This window comes from Centropristis striata, chromosome 10, assembly GCF_030273125.1.
Source record: "Centropristis striata isolate RG_2023a ecotype Rhode Island chromosome 10, C.striata_1.0, whole genome shotgun sequence".
In the NCBI taxonomy this organism is placed as follows: domain Eukaryota; kingdom Metazoa; phylum Chordata; class Actinopteri; order Perciformes; family Serranidae; genus Centropristis; species Centropristis striata.
In genome coordinates, this window is record NC_081526.1 from 1,195,969 (window position 1) to 1,212,625 (window position 16,657).

A 16,657-nucleotide genomic window follows, 5' to 3' on the forward strand; every position below is an offset into this window, starting at 1 on the left:
CAAAAAGACAAAAAAAAAAAACACCAAAAAGACACAAAAAAGACAAAAAAAACCACCCAAAAAGACACAAAAAAGGACACAAAAGACATAAAATCACGAGGTGATAGTCAAGTGACTCTGCTCGGCCAGTTCATCATCATCACTTTCTCTTCAGAAGAGCGATTATAGAAACTAGACGGTAGAAAACGTTGGTAAATGTTTCTGAGCTGATGTAAATGAGCTCAGTGAGAGAAATGTTCCTGTGAGCAGCTTTACTTTACAGGCTGCTGCTGCGTTTCAGGAGAGAAAATTATCTTTTTCTGCTTTTTCTTATTTGTCTTGCTCAGTAAATGATGTCGCTGGCACGGTGTTTAAAAAAAGAGTCCTTTAAAATGAACCGGGGCGTTTTACAAAGCATTTCATGTCGGTTTCTCTTTTTTCTTCCCGTAGAACAAATGAGTGAACAGCCACTCAGAGATTTATGAGCTCAGGTCGTCGATGGATACGTGAAGAATGGAGCCGAGTTCTCCGGCCGCATTATTAACAGGCTGAGGATCTACAGCAGCAGCTTCTAGACGCCATACATCATCTCCTACATCCCACTAATTCACTTATTACACAGAGAGGGAGATTAATACTGCAGCGAACAGCCAACAATCAATTCAATTCTTCTCTAGTTTATAGATATGAAGAAATAGTTTCACAATGGACAACCTTCTCCAAACACAAGTGCTTTTATTTGATAAAAACATGCTCCAAATAGGAGTTTTTATGTATTTTTATGATATTTTTGATGGATACTTCTGTGGAGAGAAGAGTTTATTTACTGACTTTCCCCCTGGGGATGAATAAAGTCATTTTGATTGATTGATTTTTGATTTTATTCCGTTGCAGCTCTACAAAGGACTCTAAAGGTGAATGAATATTAAACCCATGTGCATATATTCCTTAGAATACTAATTGTTTGATGATAATTAGCTGTTTCAATGGAGAACTTTCTGAGAACACAAGTGCTTTTATTTTATTAAAAAATGCTCCAAATTGGAGGAGAAAGCAGGAATTAAGACTTTAATTTACCAAATTTAAATAATATCACACTTAAAATGCACTTTTCCTGAATTAAATGCAGCTCAAAGCTACTTTAACCCTTTGATGCACAACATGGGTCTAAGTTTTTATATTCTTTATCTTTGCAATAAATTAATTTCATCATTCAGTATTGCAGGTTTTCCTCCATTAACTTGTTTTTGGTCATAATACGTCCAATTTTTTTAGTTTCATTTCTTACTTTTAGAATAAAATCCCTTTTTGTACCACTACGCTTCTAATGCACAAGGTGATTTTTGACCCATGTGTGACTTTTTGACTTGATGTAATAATGCAAAAACTATTTTTCTTTATAAAGTATGAAAGGAAAAATGGATATAATGATCTGTTGTAATTAAAAAATATATATATTCAAACACAGCCAGCATGAAATAACATGGGGAATGAATGCGGGTCATTTTTTGTATGATAATTTGAATTTATGCATAATTTTATGCATGCATTTATCCTTTTTTTCCTGTAAGTCGCTTTGGATAGATATTAAATAAAGATATTCAAACACACAGAAGCATTAAACAACATGGGGAATGAATGTGGGTCATTTTAGACCATGTTGTGCATTAGAAGGTGCTTATGTTGTCCAGTTAAGGGTAAAAAACGTAGCAAATTAACATTAAAATCAACACTGACAGGAGAAAAAGGTGGAAATTAAAATATGTGCAAGAAAACAGAAAGAAAAAACAGAAAGAAAAAAATGATTTTAAGCATTCATTGTAAAAAAAAAAAAAACAGTTGTTTTTACGGTAAAAACCAGCAGCTGTGGTTGCCAGAACTTTACCATAATAAATACGGTGCAACTTTTTTTAATATTACGGTAAAATCATATTTACACTGTTGATTTCATGTTTAAGATTGACATTTTATTCCATATTTTACTGTGCAAAATAAAAAGTTTTTCCATCAAAAGAAATGCTGTTCTGCCATATAATTGACAATAAAAATACTTTATAAATGCTGCATAAATTAAAGATTTTACCATTAAATATTACAGTATATTTCTGTTAGAGATATGGTGTTTAGTACATTTAACAGTGAGAAAAAGTATTTTTTTTTTTTTACAAAAAATAAATGCAAAAATTACAGTGATGCTTGTATATATATTACAGTATATTTTTGCTACAAACACGCTGCCAGAGTATTTTATAGTGGAGTAATGTATTTTTCAAAAAGAAAATGTAATAAATCCTGTTTTGTCTGATTGATACATTTACAGTGTTTCATTGTTACTGAAACTGAATTAACTCATTTATCATTTTACGTCTTTTACTGTCATGGTTTAACAGTTTTTTTACCGTAACATCTACAGACTTTTTTTTACAGTGTAGCAGAACTTCACCGTTAAAAAATACAGTGAGGTTTTTACTGTAAATTTAAATGTAAATATCAGCAAAAAAATTAATTTATACTGAATAATACCATCACTTTTAGGATAATTGTGTCATCATGGTATTTCTCCATTAATTTCACATGAAAATTGTATATTTTTACAGCAAAACTGTGTTTTCTACAGTTTATGACAGTAGAATTCTAAGTTTTATGCTATTCTTTGATTTACAGTAATTAAAAGTATCTACTATGGTGAAATACAATGTTTAATTTTGATTTAATTTTTTACAGTGTAGTTATGAATATGATCATATTGTCATAAATAGAGAATAATGAGTTATAATGGTTCTGAGAGTCTCTGTCACTGTGTTTCTAGTCAGTAAACCTGTGAGTTATTCAGACTAATTGTCTGAAATGTGTTTCTGATTGTGGTGGATTGTAAAATGCGATCAGTTCCTCCCGTCTCTCCGTCTTCTCCAACATTTTTCCCTCTTCTTCTTCTCAATGAGCGCTTGTCCATTCTTGAACTGTTGCCAGTGGAACAATCCAGAACGAGACGGAGGAAAATATTGATTTAGAGCCGCGATTGTAAGTCATAATGTGTCCTGATGTGGATGAATTACAGGAACCAACTCACACAGCAGATGGAGGAGGAACACTAGAAGAAGAACCTCCTCGCTCACAAACAAACAAACAAACAAACAGACAAACAAACAGAGAGAGAGGCTGACTGGTTTACTGTCAGGAGCCTCTTCCTCCTGTGGTTCTCAGGCACCACATTCCTCTTCCTCCTTCCTCCCAGCGTCCAGGAGGAGGAGGAGGAGGAGGAGGAGGAGGAGAAGCCAGCAGGCTGCAGGCCTGTAACTCTATCTCCTCCTCGCCAACATCTACTAGAGACGCTTCTACCATCTTCACCGTTTCCTCCCTCAGACTTTTATTCTGCTGCAGCCCTACACTGTAAGACTTTGCTGTAAATTTACAGTCAAATTCTAACAGTAACTTGCTGTATTATGATTGTACACTTATACACTTACTTATTTATTTATTAATATTATTACTATTATTATTATATATTATTTTACTTATAATCACTTTATTTATATTTTTCATTTTATTTCTATATTATTTATTATCTATTATTACATATTATATTATATGTAATATATACTGTACTATTATTATTATTATATACCGTCTAGTCACTATAGCTTCGTTGCCATCATATCATCAGTATAATTACCATCATCTTGCCAACCATCCTACCAACTGATGTTCTTTTTTAACTTCTTAAGTGTCCTTGTTGTATTCTGTGTTTTTTTCTATTGTTGTTTTTATTTATGCTACCTCAGTATTTTATTCTATTGTATTTTATTGTACTTGAATACCGGACTGCTGTGACAACCGAATTTCCCTTCAGGGATGAATAAAGTAATCTATCTATCTATCTATCTATCTATCTACACTCTGCAAAAAAAGAAAAGTTGGGATGACTCAAAATTTCAAGTTAACAAACTTCGATAAAGTTTGAATTTGGAAGTTTTGTTTTTGAGTTTGCTCAACTCTGAATTCAGATTTTTGTCAACTCAACTGTAAATTGTACTAATTTATAATTTAACATTGTAATAACTTTTAATCCTTACTTCTGCTAACTTCTGCAATGTGCTGAATTGGCACGATTGTAACGCCGCTATGAAATGTCAGCTAATGTTGCGACCACAATTTTTAGTTAGCATTGATACGCTAATGGCTACTCTTGTAGCTGTAACAAGCAGCGCCGCTAGCATCAGTTAGCCGCTAGCATCAGTTAGCCGCTAGCTTTCGCTAATGACCGAATTTCACCGCTTTCCTGCATTTCACAACAAAGAAATAAGAGTTATCAGAACTATTGTCCCTTGTTGTGAACCCCAACTTAAAGATATAAGTAACAACAACTCACCAACTTGTTTTTGAGCAGACAACTGGCTTCCTTTGTTGTGATAACTTACATTATTGCCCTAAATGTCAATAATTTATATTTCCAAGTTTTACCAACTTAAATCACTGTTTTAGGCCAAAAAATACAAGTTGGCTTTTTCTGCAGTGCAGTATTTTGCTATGAAAACAATGCATTGTGGGAGTTATCATGATTGCTCAGGCCTTCCAATGATCAAAATGATATTTTTTTTTTTCAGGAATTTACTGTTTTCAGCTGAGCATGTCGGGAAATTAAAGCAGTTATTTTCAAAAAGAAGAAAAGTTTTATTTCATTTCTTTTTTTGTCTGGGCTGAAATAATCAAGTAATCCTAATATAGAGTTTAAATGGATTAGTTGTAACATAATTTAGAGTTAAACATTTAAACGTATTGCTATTTTTTTTCTTCGTTACAAGGCAGTTTGTCAATAAACAGACCTTCTACAGACCTATTTCTATAATACAGTAGAGATACTGTACATTTTACAGTAAAAAGTTTTACAGAGGACTCTAAAAGTGAAGAAAACTGCAAGAGCTTTGTTATTGTTCTCAATAAAACATCATTCTGCTTTGTGTTATGAATATTATACCCATGTGCACTGAAACAATACCACCATAGCATTCTGTGTGTCCATTCAAGATAAATTATATTCCTTACAATACCAATTGTTCGATGATAATTTCTGTCAGCACCATTTGTTTCACATCCCCAAAATGAAAAATGAAACAGAACAGATTTATTGAAAGCATCAGGATGAACAAAGTACCAGCCAACATTGAACCATTCAGTAGAACATGTGCTACGTATCTCCCCTTCAGTAGGATTATCAAATAAATCTAAATCAGTGACAGTCCTGCTTCGGATTATAAATCCTGCATGTTTCACACAGTTGTAACCCATTTCTGAGACCGTCACTTATTACTAGTGATGAGCCAATGAAGCCTCATTAACCATTTTCATTATTTTCTGAGCCCACTAGATGGAGCTATTGGTTTGAAGAAAAAGAAAAAAAAGGTATTATCCACAACTTGGCAATGGAAAGCAAAATTTAAAAAAAAAAGAGATGGTGTACCATCATTGGTATAAAGAGCAACAAAGCGTAAGTTGCGTGAATCACGTTTTTGAACGTAACTTGCAGCAGTCATCTGACCCTTGCAACTATTTCACTTCCGGCATTTACCGACATTTATTTACCATTTAAATTGCTTTTATAACGCCTTACCAGGAAGTGTTTTGCTCTAAACCTAGCTCAGTGGTTTTACAGCAGAGATTCTGCAGAAACTGCAACCTTTTTTACAACTGTGAACTGTACGATTGTGCTATTTTTAGAACGCGCCGCTGTACCACAAGCCGCGATACGAACCTACAGGTCGTAATTTGTGGTACTGACACACGACCTGTCGTTTAGGTTGGAGAACTTGTTGGGGTCAGTGGACGGGTCAAACAAACACAGGAGACACTGTTAATGTCCTGCATGAAACCAAAATTAACCTTATATCACTTACCGTATTTCCTCAATGTAAAGCCCCTATTAATGAGCGGCCTCATTTAGTAACCGGGTGTAAAAACAGTTTTTAGTAAATAAAAGCCGGCCTCTTTTATAAGCCGGGTGTCTTAGCAGTGTTAAAGTCTGTCCCCCGTCGATATGTGTCCCCCTTACCTTAACCTGACCCCTGACCCCAACCAGTCCTCCTTTAAGTTGTTAACATTAGCCCAAGTTTAGCCCTAAACTACTTAAAAAAGACACAAAATGACCAAAAAAAGAAACAAAATTACCAAATAAAGACACAAAATTACTAAAAAAAGACACTAAAATGAGTGAAAAAACACTAAATTACTTAAAAAAAGACACAAAATTAACAAAAAAAGACACAAAATGACCCAAAAAAGACACAAAATGACACAAAAAAGGCACAAAATGACCAAAAAAAGACACAAAATTAAATTATTTAAAAAAGACACAATATTATAAAAAACAAACCTGACCCCAACCAGTCCTCCTTTAAGTTGTTAACATGAGCCCAAGTTAACCTGAACCCCAAACAGTTCTCTCTACAAGGCCTCACCTTAAACTGAAATCCTAACTCCAACCAGGAAGTGATCTACGGAGAACACCGTTCAGGAAACATCATCTGACGGTAAGAGATTTCTGTATTTAGAAGTTTGTCCCGGCGAGTTAGTCCTGTGAAATAAATGTTAAATATGTAAATATGTGTGTGTAAATATGGTTGTTTCTCCTGCTGTCCTAGTCATTCTCTGTAAAGTCCAGCCGTTTACACACGTTCTTCTGGGCTTTTTACTAGTTTAGACATTTTAAATCCTGCTTCAAATGAACATTCAGCTGTTCATTGCTTCCAATATGGCCGACATCCTGGTAACTGGCTACAATGCGCTGTGTAAAACACTCTAAAAAGTGCCGGTCAGAGCTGCTCTGATGTTCTTTTTTTAATAAAAGCTTCCTACAAATAATAGCCTGCCCCTATTATTAGCCGGACACCAAACTGATTTTTTATTAATAGAAGCCCCGGCTACTATTGGAGGAAATACAGTATATTTATTTCAACACCAACAAATTATCTTTTCCCAACCTAATCAGGTAGTTTTGTTGCCTCACAATAACCAATAACCATTTGACAGCATGTTGATGTGCTGCCACCAGCTGAGTCTCTCTGGAGGAAACGCTCTGCTGGGAACTAATAAAGACCACGTGGTCTGACGGTCCGAGGACTCGCTGGAATTCACTCTGAAAGTTTGTAATTCAGCTTCATTCTTTGTGTTTGAACCGTGTCAGCGTCACATTCTTATCTGATGATGAATGAGTCTCCATGTTTACACAACCAAGTCAAGTGCAGCCATGATTAACATGATTAATTAGGTCACGGTTCATGAGGCAAAATTTTCCTCAGAAAGCCGGCTCTGATAGGACCGACTGACCCGCCACCACAGGGTCCTGAGACCAGCTGAGGGTCCTGAGACCAGCTGAGGGTCCTGAGACCAGCTGAGGGTCCTTAGAGACCAGCTGGGCCTCCGTCCCCCCTGCAACAAGCCTCCGTCCACATCCAGACACAATAACCAGCTGTCAATCATCTGCTGCAGTAGAAGGAAGAGGCAGCATGGAGGAGATATGAGGCATGATGGATGCTGATTCATGGACTTGTTTTTGTTATTAATGTGAATTCCCAGGGAAGATAAGATAGAAGAAAAGATTAACGTCCATTTAAAATTAAACAAAAAGGCCGGCCCCATCTTTTACAGTCATTGAAATTATTATTATTTTATTTATTTATTCCAGCAGGGGGCGCTAAGTTTGGCTGCAAAAAAATTCTGTCCATTCATTTGAGTACAAAATAAGAAAACGTATCACTTGATTTATTAGCTCAGAACCGCCTAAAGAACCACAAAAACCACCCAAAGGACCGTAGAACCACCTAATGGACCACAAGAACCAAGTAAAGGACCACAAGAACCACCAAAAGGACCGTAGAACCACCTAAAGGACCCGTAGAACCACCTAAAGAACCACAAGAACCACCTAAAGGACCGTATAACCACCTAAAAGGACCATAGAACCACCTAAAGGACCGTAGAACCACCTAAAGGACCATAGAACCACCTAAAGGACCGTAGAACCACCTAAAGGACCGTCGAACCACCTAAAAAGGACAAAAAGAACCACCTAAAGGACCTAAAGGACCAAAAGAACCACCTAAAGAACCAAAAGAACCACCTAAAGGACCAAAAGAACCACCTAAAGGACTAAAAGAACCACCTAAAGAACCAAAAGAACCACCCAAAGGACCAAAAGAACCACCTAAAGGACCAAAAGAACCAGCTAAAGAACCAAAAGAACCACCTAAAGGACCCGTAGAACCACCTAAAGAACCACCTAAAGAACCACCTGAAGGACCACAAGCCTTAAGCTGCATTCTACAGAAAATTCCGGCAGGGGGCGCTAAGTTTGGCTGCAGAAGCATTTTGGTCCATTCATTTCAATGCAAAATGAGAAAACTTCTTACTTGATTTATTAGCTCAGAAATGTTTTTCAGGACAACACTATGGTCTCAATCACTAGTAAAACATCTTCCTCAAGACAATCTGATGTTAATAGTGTAAATAATGGCCCCATTTAGAAGAAAATAGAAGATAAAGAATCGTTGCCATACCAAGTAGCTTCATGCAGTGCAAACCCCTTGACTTGCAACAGTTTACAACAATATACTGGATAAAAACACAAGAAATAGGGATGGAAAACGGAAATACTTTTATGCATGTACACTGTAAAAAATGTCTGTAGATTTTACGGTGGAAAAACTGTTAAACCATGACAATAAAAGACGTAAAATGATAAATTTTTGTAACAAAAATATACTGTAATTTATATACAAGCCATCACTGTAATTTTTGCATTTATCTTTTGTAAAAATACTTTTTCTCACTGTTAAATGTACTAAACACCATATCTCTAACAGGAATATACTGTAATATTTAATGGTAAAATCTTTAATTTATGCAGCATTTATCAAGTATTTTCAATTATATGGCAGAACAGCGTTTCTTTTGATGGAAAAACTTTTTATTTATACGGTAAAAAATTGAATAAAATGTCAATCTGAAACGTGAAATCAACAGTGCTGATATCATTTTACCGTAATATTATAAAAAGTTGCACTATATTTATTACGGTAAAGTTCTGGCAACCACAGCTGCTGGTTTTTGTGTGTTATTATGTGTATATTTTTTTGTTTGTTTTTATGTTTTTGTATTTCTTGTGTGTGTTTTTATAAGGTTTTAGTGTGTTTTAAAAAAAAATTACGTGTGGTTTTTATGTATTTTCTGTGATTTTTGTATATTTTTGTGTCTGTTTTGTGTGGTTTTTTGTGGGGTTTTTGTTTTTTAATTATTTTGTGTGTGTTTTTATGTGTATATTTTGTGTGTTTTTATGTTTTTATATTTTTGTGTATTTTGATAATGTTTTTTATTTTATAAAATTGTATGTGTTTTTTGTTTGTTTTGTGTTTTTTGTGGGTTTTTTATGTTTTTTTTATTATTTTTTGTGTGTATTTATGTGTATATTTTGTGTTTTTTTGTGTGTTTTTATGTTTTGTATTTTTTGTGTGCTTTTTTAAATGTTTTTTACATGTTTTTTTTTGGTATTTTTTGGTGTGCTTTTGTGTGTTTATTGTGTTCAAAATGTTCATCCAGTAAGTCAAAATGAAAAATAATGATCAGATTTTTACCATAAAAACAAGTTGTTGTTTTCTTTTTTTACGGTGTAGCTACAAGCATTTTGAAACTGGACTCAGCTACTGTACAATGTTACTTTCTAACTTTAATGATGCTCTGATGAAGTGTCAAGTTTTATTAATATTCTACTTAAGACAAGAAATATCTTACAACAAACATGTCCAACAGATCTTTTTACTAAAAGTATCTGCCTGAAAATGAATAAAAAACCTCCATCTGCTTCTATTCCCTAACTAATGAACAGCCAAAGTCTTTAGAAGCAGTTGGTATTTGTGCTGACGGAGCGGTTTCCTTTGTTCAGTGGATACTGTTGCTGGTGCAAACCGACCAGTTCAAACTGATTAACCAGTAAAATGCAGCTCACATAACTTCCCACATTCCTGGGGATTTTTTTTCCTGGGAACGAGTGACCAGAAGAGCCAACCCTTGGTTACATCACGGCTTCTATCTACAGTTTATGTTCCAGATCTGGAGCAGAAGAACAGATGTTTAGCTGGATGTGGATGAGAAACCAAACAATGTGACATGAGGGTTTATTTAGCAGAGGACAGCTAAACAAGGCTAAACCAGAAGAGATGCTAATTAGAGAGGAAGGAAACAACTCTGGGTTTTCTTGATGCCGTTGAGGTTTTGTCACAGGGAGACACACCAAAATGTAAACAAGCAGACATGAACCCTGTTACACACACACACACAGACACACACACACACACACACACAGAGAGAGACACACACAATACACACACACACAGTCTTAAATCATTAACCCTCTGTAACATGACTTTACTTTTTTTGCAGAGATTTTTCAAATTTTGCAGTGTGCATTCAGCTTTTTTAACGTTTTTTGTGTCATTTGTGTGTTTTTATGTTTTTTGTAATTTTTTTGTTTTGTGTGTGTTTGTTTGTTTTTGTGTTTTTTTTATGTTTTTAATTATTTTTTTGTGTTTTTATGATTTTGTATTTCTTGTGTGTGTTTTTATAAGGTTTTTGTGTGTTTCTAAAAAAAATGTACGTGTGGTTTTTGTGTATTTTTGTGTGCTTTTGTGTGATTTTTGTATTTTTTGTGTTTTTGTGTCTGTTGTGGGGTTTTTGTTTTTTAATTATTTTGTGTGTTTTGTGTGTGTTTTTATGTTTTTGTATTTTTGTGTATTTTTATAATGTTTTTTTATTTTATAAAATGTTTGTGTGTTTTGTTTGTTTCGTGTTTTTTGTGGGTTTTTTATGTTTTCTAATTATTTTTTGTGTGTATTTATGTGTATATTTTGTGTTTTTTTGTGTGCTTTTGTGCTTTTTAAAATGTTTTTTTTATGTGTGTTTTTTTTATTCTTTTGTGTGCTTTTGTGTGTTTTTTGTTTTCAAAATGTTCATCCAGTAAGTCAAAATGAAAAACAATAATCAGGTCATATACAGTAGGTGAGGCTGTGCTGAAAAGAATAATACCAACATGGCGTGGTAAACACTCTTTAAGTGGTTTATATACAGACAGAATGAAAAGGAGTCAAAAACCAAGAAAATAACCTCAAACTCTAAAGACTTAAAACCACAGAATGATCCATTTGACTCAAGTTTTCTAAATCCATCCATAAACTTTGCATTCTTTGTTGTTTATGTTCAAAATTGCATGTTATTGCCGAACAAAACTCAGCAGTAATTTTAGATCTTGAAATGTGAAAAATTAATCATTTTAACTGAGGAGAAAAAAACCCACAATTGTTAGCAGCAGAATAGTAAATCACTCTCTGACTGTAATAATAAACAAGTCATTTCATGCTGTTGCAACACAACAGTCACAGCCAAGTTCTGCCTCACATAATTAGCTAAAGTCAATCAAAGTCTTGTGTTTTCTGTCCTCAAGAAGACAAGAAGACAAGAAAAGACAAGAAGACATCGTGACAGAATCATCTCATCAATCTTTGAGGGACTCTGTCCTCACCGTCTCTCTCCTCTAATGTCTCTCTGCCAGGATTCACTTGGATATTATTCCTCCTCCATCTGCCATAGCATTACATTCATACACACACACACACACACACACACACACACACACACACACACACACACTTGTATCTTTGTGAGGGCCCGCATTCACATAGTGAATTATCTAGCCACTAACCCCTTAACCTTAACCTTGAGTTTATTTATTTAAAACATGTTTTTAATTATTTTTTGTTTGTTTTTATGTTTTTGTATTACACTCAGTATATTTGTGTGTTTTGTGTGATTTATTTTGTGTGATTTATTTTGTGTGTTTTTGTGTCTGTTTTGTGTGTTTTTTGTTTTTAATTATTTTTTGTACTTGTACTTCCTATGTAGGAAGTACAAGAACACACACACACACACACACACACACACATCCATACACACACCACAATGTCTGTCCTTGGCAGCAATACTTCTTAAACAACTACAAAGGGACATACATTTTTGTTTTTTAATTATTTTTTGTGTGTTTTTATGTGTATATTTTGTGTGTTTTGTGTGTGTTTTTATAATGTTTTTGTGTGTTTTTTGAAATGTGTTTTTTATGTTTTTTAATTATTTTGTGTGTATTTATGTGTATATTTTTTTCATGCACACACACACACATGCACACAGCTGCACATACACACATATGCATACATACACACACACACACGCACACACACACACACACACAATGTCTGTCCTTGGCAGCTATACTTCTTAAACGACTACAAAGGGACATAAATAATTTTTTTGCATATGCATAAAATCAACATCAATAAACAATAACATCATCTCCTCCAACAATAAAGAGAATGTATAGAACATGTAGACTGTAAATTATACGTTTTCTAAACTTCACGGTTGATTCATTCATTATAAGCACATTTTTTTGGATTATATCTTTGAAGTATTCGCAGCAGTGACTCTTTATTAACTCCTGTTATTAAACCCTTGAGGACATTAGGTCCTATTAACTCCTGTTATTAAACCCTTGAGGACATTAGGTCCTATTAACTCCAAGTGCAAATCGAGCGAGCAGTTGTCTTTTTCACGCCCGGCGCCCCTCTCCTCTAAGTAGAACATGAACTGGTGACCATCTGTCTGTCTGCCCATCAGCGTGTTGGTGTTATAATCAGGAGCATTGTTGGAGCATCACCAGTGAAACCAGTGAAACCAGTGAAACCAGTGTCACAGTGAGATGTGCTGACATCAGCAGGTCCACAGATGTGTTCTCCATTATATAGATCTTGTATTTGAAGATATGCAGTCAGATGGAGTTGTTGACGGGACAGAAAACAGCTCAGTTCACTGCAAAAACTGAAATATAAGTAAGATAAATATGTCAGATCAAGGGGATATCTGATTATTGTTTGTCTGATCAGATAGTTCTTCTTAGTCAGCAGTTTTTATTTTAGACTGTTTCACATGTTTCATATAAAGATTCCACTGCTTTTGCTCTTTTGGCTCTGTGCACAGTTAGTGATGCCGGTTTGTTTACGATCAGCGGCGGACACTTTGTGCATAGTTAGTGATGCCGGTTTGTTTACAATAAGAGTTACCAGATCGGCCTCGTCTGCTGCTGATTACGTCACACAATATGATTGGCTGTACGCTTGAATGGGAGTACAATGTGGTTGGCTGTACAATGGACAGTTGTGATTGGCTGTACGTCATGGCAACCGGCTGTAGTCATAGCAACACTTGCCTGTGGCGTAACCAACGTTTATGTTTTGTGTATTTGTATGCTAAGCAGCAATAAAGTGCTTTTTATTTTGACTATACGGGTGTGTGGACTCATTTAAATGTACATAAAATATGAGAATAATTGTGTTTCTGTTAGACATTTGTGTATACGTACACAAATACACATACAGATAAGTGAAAAATAGCTTATAAGTAAGTTTAGTTAGTTTATTTTGGTTAGTTTAGTTTAGTTTAGTTTAGTTTAGGTTATTTAGGTTTAGTTAGGTTTAGTTTAGTTTAGGTTTAGTTAGGTTTAGTTTAGGTTAGTTTAGTTAGTTTAGTTTAGGTTATTTAGGTTGAGTTAGGTTTAGTTTAGTTAGTTTAGGTTATTTAGGTTTAGTTAGGTTTAGTTTAGTTTAGTTAGTTTAGGTTAGTTAGGTTTATTTTAGTTAGTTTAGGTTATTTAGGTTTAGTTAGGTTTAGTTTAGGTTAGTTTAGTTTAGTTTAGTTTAGTTTAGGTTTAGCTTAGGTTATTTAGGTTTAGTTAGGTTTAGTTTAGTTTAGGTTAGTTAGCTTTTCTAAGTCATGGCTTTGGTGAGATCATATTCACATTTCGGTTGCTACATCCAAGGTTTTAATAGTTTTGGATTTTTCATTATTTTTAATTTCGTTGTGATTTTTTGTTTTTAAATTCAGTTAGTTTTTAGAGTGAGTTTGATAGTTTTTATTTTTTGGAAAATGCTTAGTTGTAGTTTAGTTTTTATTAGTTTTAGTTTAGTTTTTATTAGTTGTAGTTTAGTTTTTATTAGTTGTAGTTGTTTTGTAATGGGGTATTTGTTGGGTCCAGATTCAATAAGGTCACAATAAATGTTTCCTTTATTTCCTTTGTCTGATCCATCTCAGCCCCAATAAGTTTATTAAGTCATAAAACCAGATAGATGAAATAGATTTCATATCAACCAAAAACGGATAAAGAAAGTTGACAAAGACGAAAACGAAGGACATTTTCACTATAATTTTAGTTAGTTTTCGTTATCGATAATAACCTTGGTGACATCTCTCAGGTGTTACTGTAACAGTTTGTGAGACAAAGTGGCTGAAACACATTAAAGACTTCCAGCAGAAAAAGCTGATAGAATGTCACATTTTTCATACATGGCTGTTTTTGTCCAAGTGTGCAAGTTTATTTCCTGAGCAGACAAGTCGAGTCAGCCATATAATCACTAATGTGACAACCTCTTATTACGACTCGATGCAATTATTTTCAAACTGAGCAAATATAATCATTCCCAGTCCAAGAAGCACACGTAATTGTTAAGTTGCTCGCATCAGCAACTCACTTTCCTCTGTCATTTTACTTTAGTTCTTCACTAAAACACTCCAACAGTTCCTCTAAAGCTGGTTAATTCTCTCTGAGCTGCTTCTAAACGCTCCTTTATCACTGCAGTCTAAACAGAAACCACCGTGAGCAGAGTCGGGCTTTAACCTTTGCTTTTTTTGGCAGGCGGAATTGTTAAAGATAGTAATAAATCTAAAGTTGCTTTAATTAGGGTTGTCAGATGATCAAGAGGAAGGTTGATCTCTGCTTCTAATGGACTTGTAATCTTCTTTCCAACACATTACACATGAAGGAAACATCTCTTGGCTCAGGTCACGGCAGTTAAAACGCCTCGTGGTTCAAAGGTTTGAGTCGTGATGTTTCACTAATGAATAGCTGCATTGTGAGGAATATTTAGCCGGGCGTTTCATATGCTTATAATGCATCGTAGCAGAGTTATGAGCGTTGCCACAAACACATCCAGAGAGTCTCAGGAAGCATGTTTCAACACACGGTCAGACTGAAGCGGTGGGATTAAAGTTGTAGATGTGAACCACACCCAGAGCCTCCCACTGCCAACTGTTCACGGCTACACAGGCTCAAACACACAAACACACAGGAGATGAAGACATTACTATTAACATGTTTATATTACAGCAGGGGTTTCAAACTCTAATTACCTGGGGGCCGCTGGAGGCAGTAGCAAAATTACAAAAAAAACCCCACTAAATTACTTAAAAAAGACACAAAATTACAGTAAAAACTACATTACTTAAAGACACAAAATGACACAAAAAAGACACAAAATGACTGAAAAAACACTAAATTACTAAAAAATAGACACATTAGAAAAAGACACAAAATTACAAAAAAAAGACAATTACCAAAAACGACACAAAATTAGTAAAAAAAGAAAAAAAGACACAAAGTTAAAAGACAGAAAATTACTAAAAAAAGACACAAAATGACAGAAAAAACTACATTACTTAAAAAGACACAAAATTACTAAGAAAAAAAGACACAAAATTACCCAAAAAATGCACAAAATTACCAAAAAAAGACAAAATTACTAAAATGATGCCAAAAAATACATAAAATGACACTAAAACACTAAATTACAGAAAAAAAGACCAAATTACTTAAAAGACAAAAAAGACTGAAAAAAAACTAAATTACTTAAATAAGACACAAAATCACCCAAAAAATACATAAAATTACTAAAGATGACACATTAGAAAAAGACACAAAATCACCAAAAATAGACACAAAATTACAAAAAAAAAAAAAGACACAAAATGACATTCCATAACATTTCCACTTCTTGCAGTAACAACACGGCAGATAATAATAATAATAATAATAATAATAATAATAATAATAATAATAATAATAATAATAACCGATCCGGTAGCAGCTGCCTTTCTTTTTGTTACCGTCGTCATAGAAACAAGGTAAACAAAGCTCCAGCTGGAGCAATAAAGGGACCTTCCACACGCAACATTCATATAAACTCACATTAAACTTTCATATCAAGGTGTGGGCCACAAAATATTGTCACGAGGGCCACAATTGGCCTGCGGGCCGCCAGTTTGAGACCCATGCATTACACACTGTTCTGTTTTAGCTTTAGCTTACACTGTAAAAAAAAAAACCCCAAAAAGTTGTTTTTACGGTAAAAACCAGCAGCTGTGGTTGCCAGAACTTTACCGTAATAAATACGGTGCAACTTTTTAAAATATTACGGTAAAATGATATTAGAACTGTTGATTTCACATTTAAGATTGACATTTTATTCCATATTTTACCGTATAAATAAAAAGTTTTTCCCTCAAAAGAAACGCTGTTCTGCCATATAATTGACAAGAAAATACTTAATAAATGCTGCATAAATTAAATATTTTACCATTAAATATTACAGTATTTTTTTTGTTAGAGATATGGTGTTTAGTGCATTTAACAGTGAGAAAAAGTATTTTTACAAAAGATTAATGCAAAAATTACAGTGATGCTTGTACATATTACAGTATATTTTTGTTACAAACACGGTGCCAGAGTATTTTACAGTGGAGTAATGTATTAAAA